At 45.4% G+C, this 6,750-nt stretch overlaps 1 pseudogene across 1 annotated transcript; it reads left to right on the top strand.

Moving 5' to 3' along the window:
• The first annotated feature begins 382 nt into the window (after window positions 1-382).
• LOC108298472 lies at window positions 383-1,148 on the top strand (annotated as a pseudogene). The gene has a single exon (XR_001822589.2). The product of XR_001822589.2 is annotated as a heat shock protein beta-1-like (transcript).
• The last annotated feature ends 5,602 nt before the right edge of the window (window positions 1,149-6,750 follow it).

Raw genomic sequence — 6,750 nt, 5'->3', positions numbered from 1 at the left:
GTTCAAAGTTCCACCAATTCTTAGAGCAGGAGCACAATGCGACCAGTTTCTTTATTGAAGCATACAAGAATGACCTTTACTCCGGTTCCCAATAAGGGTTTTATTTCCATATGAAACCTGCTCAGCCTGGACTTCATTGTCCACATGACTATCTATCAGCCTGGACTTCATTGTCCACTTGACTTATCTATCACAGTTTAACCATTATCTAGGAGGTTTGAATTGTTTCCTCATCTTCCTGTCTCCTGAGCCTTCCAAACTGCTATAGCCTCTGACCACTACCCAGTTCCAAAGCTGCTTCCATATTTAAAGTATCTTCATAACAATGTCCCACTCCCAGTACCAATTGTTGGCACTAGTTCATTCTTGCATCGTTATAAAGAAATGCCGGCACTTCTCCGAGCAGAGCCAGCCAGCATGACCGAGCGCGCGTCCCCTTCTCGCTCCTGCGGAGCCCCAGCTGGGACCCCTTCTGCGACTGGTACCCGCACAGCCGTCTCTTCCACCAGGCCTTCGGGATGCCCGGCTGCCGGAGGAGTGGTCCCAGTGGTTCGGCTCCAGCAGCTGGCGGGGCTCCGTGCGCCCCCTGCCCCCCTCCGCGGTCGAGGGCCCTGCGGTGACCGAGCCCACCTACCGCCGCGCACTCAGCCGGCGGCTCAGCAGCGGGGTCTAGGAGATCCGGCACACGGCGAACCTGGCGCGTGTCCCTGGACGTCAACCACTTCGCCCCTGAGGAGCTGATGGTCAAGACCAAGGACTGCGTGGTGGAGATCACCAGCAAGCACGAGGAGCGGCAGGATGAGCACGGATTCATCTCCCGGTGCTTCACCCGGAAATACACGCTGCCCGCCGGTGTGGACCCCACCCAGGTCTCCTCCTCCGTGTCCCCTGAGGGCACACTGACCCTGGAGGCCCCCATGCCCAAGCCAGCCACGCAGTCCAACGAGATCACCTTCCCGGTCACCTTCGAGTCGCGGGCCCAGCTTGGGGACCCAGAAGCTGTGAAATCCGGCCAGTCTGCAGCCAAGTAAAAGCCTTAGCCCCGATGCCCACCCCTGCCCCCGCCACTGGCCGTGCCCCCCCAACCCACCTGTGTGTTCTTTTGATACGTTTATCTTCTGTTTTTCTCAAAAATTTCGAAGCAACCAAAAAAANTGGACACACAGCTTAAATAATTTATTAGCTGCTGATTTTCCCAAAATTTGAGTAAGACCCTTCTTTTAACAGACAAAATGTGGATGAGATGGCAACATAATTCACAGAAAAGCAGTGTCGCTTCTTCTTTTTTGAGGTTGTTATTGCCTGTGGAACTCAGCTGGTCATACGTATCTTATAAGTGGACTGGAAGGTGTACATGGGGTCATCTTTATCCTCTGGGATGTATCCTCACCAAATTGGACTGTCTTCCATCTAACTGGGAAATTGTAAAGGCTCACTCTAGAAGCCATCTGCTTCTACCAGATGGCTAGGCTTTCTTCACAGGCAGCCACAATCAATGTTGAGGCCTTGGCCATACACATGGCTGCAGCTTTGAATAACATGCACCATGCCCTTACCCTCCTGAGGACACCTCTCAGATTAGGCAGGTGGCCTTAACAAACTGTATGGCAAAGCCATTTTAACAGCAGCTCAAGGGGGAACTTGTGCTTTGATCAAAACCAAATGTTGCATGCTCCAGACTATTCACACAATATTACCCCAGCTAAGAAAGCTTTAGACACTCATATCTCTGCCATTGATGCGCTGTCAGTCACCTCCATATTGACTTGGTTCCAACAACTGCCCAGTTTTTGGAAAGCCTTCCTGTTAGTTTACCTGGGATAATCTTACTTATTTTGCTTTGCTGTTGTTGAATATATTGTGGTTGTACTCTTTGTGTAGAAACACAGGATAAGCTTACTCAATACTTTCTTACATTGGACACCTCTTAATCTTCCAGGTTTCACCTTTTGCCAGAACACAGGGGTACAAATGACACTTAACATACCAACGCTTTCTGACTGAGTTCCTCTCTACCCTGAATACAAGAGACCCTAATAGATATGTGGAAATATCATCGCCCCTGTTAAGCATGAAGAAGTTACAGATGATGGACCTTCATTCTTCTGCAACCCTTAGAATTAAGGGTCCTCTTGTAAAAGGGTGGGGGGGATATGTTAGAAGCATTCAAACCAGAGTGACCCTATTTTGAATAAGGGCCAAGAAAAATGAAGCTGGGTCCTGTTGGGCTGCATTCCCAGGAGGTCAAGCATTCCTAGCCTCCAGATGTTTACAATGCAGGGAACAGATTAATGATGTTTCCTAAACAGACTCAGGCCTTGTCAGACCTAGAATCTCCTGGTACCTTGAGAACAAAAGCATTTCTAGCTTTAAATATGCTTTGTACCTAGGATGGGTGCTTTTCTCCTCTTACTTTTGGAAATGCCCTACCCTGTCTATGGGGTCGCTATTCTTGCACCCCTTTAATAAAGTTGCATCCATTTTGCACTGTGGACTTGCTTCAAATTCTTCCTTGCATGAGATCCAAGAGCCCTCTCTTGGGGTCTGGATTTGGACTTCTTTCTGGTATCAGGTGGCTCTACCATTCTGGGGTCTGGAGGATGGTAGCTCTCCTCTCACTGCAGTGCCCTAGTGGGGACTCTATATGGAGACTCCAACCCCACTTCTCCCCTCCACACCATCCTAGTTAGAGGTTCTCTGGATTTTGTATACATTTTCTGAAATCTAGGTGGAGGTTCCTAAGCCTCGCTGTGCACCTGCAGGCTTAACACCAGGTGGAAGTTGCCAGGGCTTACAGTTTTCACCTTCTCAAGCAGCAGCCCAAGTTGTACCTTGACCACTGTTAGCCATGGCTGGACCTGGAGTGGCCAAAATGCAGGGCATCATGTCTTGGGGCTGCACAGAACAGCAAGGCACTGAGCCTGGCCCATAAAGCCATATAGCCTTCCCAGGCCTCCAGGCCTGTGATGAGAGGGACCGTCACAGATGTCTCTGAAATGCTTCCGAGGCCTTTTCCCCATTGTCTTGTCTGTTAGCAATTGGCTCCTCTTTACTTGGGCAAATTTCTGCAACCTGCTTGTAATACCTCCCCTGCAAATGGATTTTTCTTATCTACTGCATGGCCTGGCTGCACATTTTTCAAATGTTTAAGCTCTGCTTCTCTTTTAAATATAAGTTCCAGTTTCAGGTCATTTCTTTACTCAGACATACGAGCATAGACTTTTAGAAGCAACTAGCTCAAGTATTGAATACCATGCTGCTTAGAAATTTCTTCCACAAGATACCCTAAATTATCTCAAGTTAAAAGTTCCACCGATTCTTAGAGCAGGAGCACAATGCCACCAGTCTCTTTATTGAAGCATAAAAGAGTGACCTTTACTCCGGTTCCCAATAAGGTTTTTATTTCCATATGAAACCTGCTCAGCCTGGACTTCATTGTCCACATGACTATCTATCAGCCTGCACTTCATTGTCCACATGACTGTCTATCTGCATTTTTGTCACAGTTTAATGAGCTTCTAGGAAGTTTGAATTGTTTCCTCATCTTCCTATCTCCTGAGCCTTCCAAATTGTTGTAGCCTCTGACCACTACCCAGTTCAAAAGCCACTTCCATATTCAAGGTATCTTCATAAAAATGTCCCACTCCCAGTACCAATTTTTGTTACTAGTTCATTCTTGCATTGTTACAAAGAAATGCCTGAGACTGGTTGATTTACAAAGAAAAGAGGTTTAGGCCAGGCACAGTGACTCGCGCCTGTAATCCCAGCACTTTGGGAGGCTGACGTGGGCAGATCACCTGAGATCAGGAGTTTGAGACCAGCGTGGCCAACATGATAAAACCCCATGTCTACTAAAAACTTTTAAAAAATCAGGCAGGCATGGTGGTAGGCACCTGTAATCCCACTACTCAGGAGGCTGAGGCAGGAGAATTGCTTGGACCCAGGAGAGGGAGGTTGCAGTGAACTCCCACAATGCCACTGCACTCCAGCCTGGGTGACAGTGAGACTCTCTCAAAAACAGAAAAGAAAGAAAGAAAATGAAGAGGTTTAACTGGCTTATGGTTCCACAGGGTGTACAGGAAGCATGGCAGCATCTGCTCAGCTTCAATGACGGTGGACGGCAAAAGGGAACCTGGCACCTCACATGGCTGGAGCAGGAGGGAGGGGAGGTGCTCACCACTTTTAAACATGATCTCATGATAACTTGCTATTGCCACGAAAACACCAAGGGGGATGGCGTTAAACCATGAGAAATTGCCCCCATGACCCAATCACCTCCCACGAGGCCCCATCTCCAACACTGGGCATTACAATTGAACATGAGGTTTGGGTGAGGACAGAGATCAAACCACATGACTCTGTGAGCATTCAAATATATGCAGAAAAAAGCATTTGACACATTCAACATCTTTTAATGATTAAAAACTCGCAACTCATTAGGTATGTAAAGAATGTGCAACTACACAATAAAGGCTGCATATGACAGAGCCACAGCTAGCATCATAATCAACAGATAAAGATCCGGAACAAGACAAGGATGCCCACTCTCACCACTTCTATTCAGTATAGTACCAGAGGTCTTAGAACAATCAGGCAACAGAAACAAAAGCCATCCAAATTGGACAGAAAAACATTGAATTGTTCATTTGCAGATGACATGCTTATTTTTTCCCTTGAGGCAGTCTCTGCCACCAAGTCTGGAGTGCAGTGGCGTGATCATGGCTTACTGCAGCCTCCACCTCCCTGCCTCAAGTGATCCTCCTGCCTCAGCCTCCTGAGTAGCTGGAACTACAGGCATATGCCACCATACATGGCTTTAAAATTTTTTTTGTGTGTAGAGATGTGGTCTACGTTGCCCAGGCTGGTCTTGAACTCCTGAGCTCAAGCCCCATGACATTGATCTGGGCAATGACATTTTGGATTTTACCCCAAAAGCCCAGACGACAAAAGCAAAAATAGACAAATGAGATTACAGCAAACTGAGAAGCTTCTGCACAGCAAAGGATACAGTGAACAGAGTGGAGAGACAACCTACGGAATGGGAGAAAATATTTGCAAACCACACATCTGACAAAGGGCTACTATCCAAAATATACAGAGAATTCAAACAACTCACTAGCAAGAAACAAATAAAGAAATTTGAGGCTGGACACAGTGGCTCACACCTATAATCACAGCACTTTGGGAGGCTGAGGTGGGTGGATCCCGAGGTCAAGAGATCAAGACCATCCTAGCCAACACGGTGAAACCTCATCCCTATTAGAAACACAAAAATTAGCTGGGCATGGTGGTGCGCACCTGTAGTCCCAGCTACTCAGAGGCTGGGGCAGAAAAATCCACTTGAACCCGGGAGGAGGTGGTTGCAGTGAGCTGAGATCGCACCACTGCACTCCAGCCTGATAACAGAGCAAGACTGTGTCTTAAAAAAAAAAAAAAAATTGAAAATGGGCAAAGAACTTGAATAGTCATTCTTCAAAAGAAGACATACGAATGACCAACTGGTGTCTGAAAAAATGCTCGACATCACTAATCAGGAGAATGCAAATCAAAACCACAAGGTATCTCCTCACACCTGTTAGAATGGCTGCTATCAAAAACACAAAAGATACGTGTTGGTGAGGATGTGGAGTAAAGGGGACCCTTGCACATTTTGGGAAAGTAATTTGTACAGCCATCATGGAATACAGTACGGAGGTTCCTCAGACAATTAAACATAGAACTACCATGTGATCCAGCAATGTTCTTACTGGATCTATATCTGAAATAAGTGAAATCAGTATTTTTGCACTTCCATGTTCATTTCAGCATTATTCAAAATAGCAAGATATGGAATCAAGCTAAGTGTCCATCCACGGATGAATGGATTAAAAATGTGGTCAATATACACAATGGAGTACTATCCAGCCATAAAATGAAGGAAATCCTGTCAACGTGGATGAACCTGCAGGACGTTATGCTAAGTGAAATAAGCCAGGTGCACAAAATCAAATACCGCAATTTTCACTTACATGTGGAAGCTAAAATGATGGAACTTAAAGAAACAGAGTAGAATCATGGTGACCAGAGGCCGGGGTGGTTGAGATAGGGGAGGGCTGCATATATGTTAATCAAAGGATATAAAATTTCAGGTGGATAGAAGGAATAAGTTCAGTGGATCTACCTTACACGGTGAATTATGCTTAATAACATATTGTACTCTGGAGAAATGCTAAGAGAGATGTTAAGTGTTTCAACCACAAAAATGAAGAAAACGTGCATAGCACATATGCTAATTAGCTAGATGTAGTCATTCCACAGTGTATGTATACTTCAAAGCATCGTGTCCTACATGGTAAATACATACAATTTTAATTTTTTTAACATTAAAAAAAAGGAATATTTCCTTGTTTTTCTTCCCAGCCTACTGAAATATGGGTAACAATCTGAGTTGTAAAATCACCTCCATTATATAGAAAGGGCATCAAATGCTTGCTTTGCCTTTCCGGTCAGCCCTGGCCTGTAGGAAGCTGGTTGGTAACTAAGTGTCTATCCCCAGTTCCTGATTAGGGAGATTAAAATATTTCATAATTTTTCAAGTTTCATCAGAATTCATTTTCTAAAATTTGGTTTAGGTTGAAATTCTTCCACAAAGATTAAGGGCCCTAAAGAAATCAGGCAGCATGTTTTATTTTACACAGTGTAGCATTTTGATGACATTTCCTGTATGATAAATGGCATATACTGTAATATAGTATATGGGTAGGTGATTGG

This window comes from Cebus imitator, unplaced genomic scaffold (genome assembly GCF_001604975.1).
Source record: "Cebus imitator isolate Cc_AM_T3 unplaced genomic scaffold, Cebus_imitator-1.0 Scaffold970, whole genome shotgun sequence".
Lineage (NCBI taxonomy): Eukaryota > Metazoa > Chordata > Mammalia > Primates > Cebidae > Cebus > Cebus imitator.
This window is presented reverse-complemented; position numbering and strand designations above follow the sequence as displayed.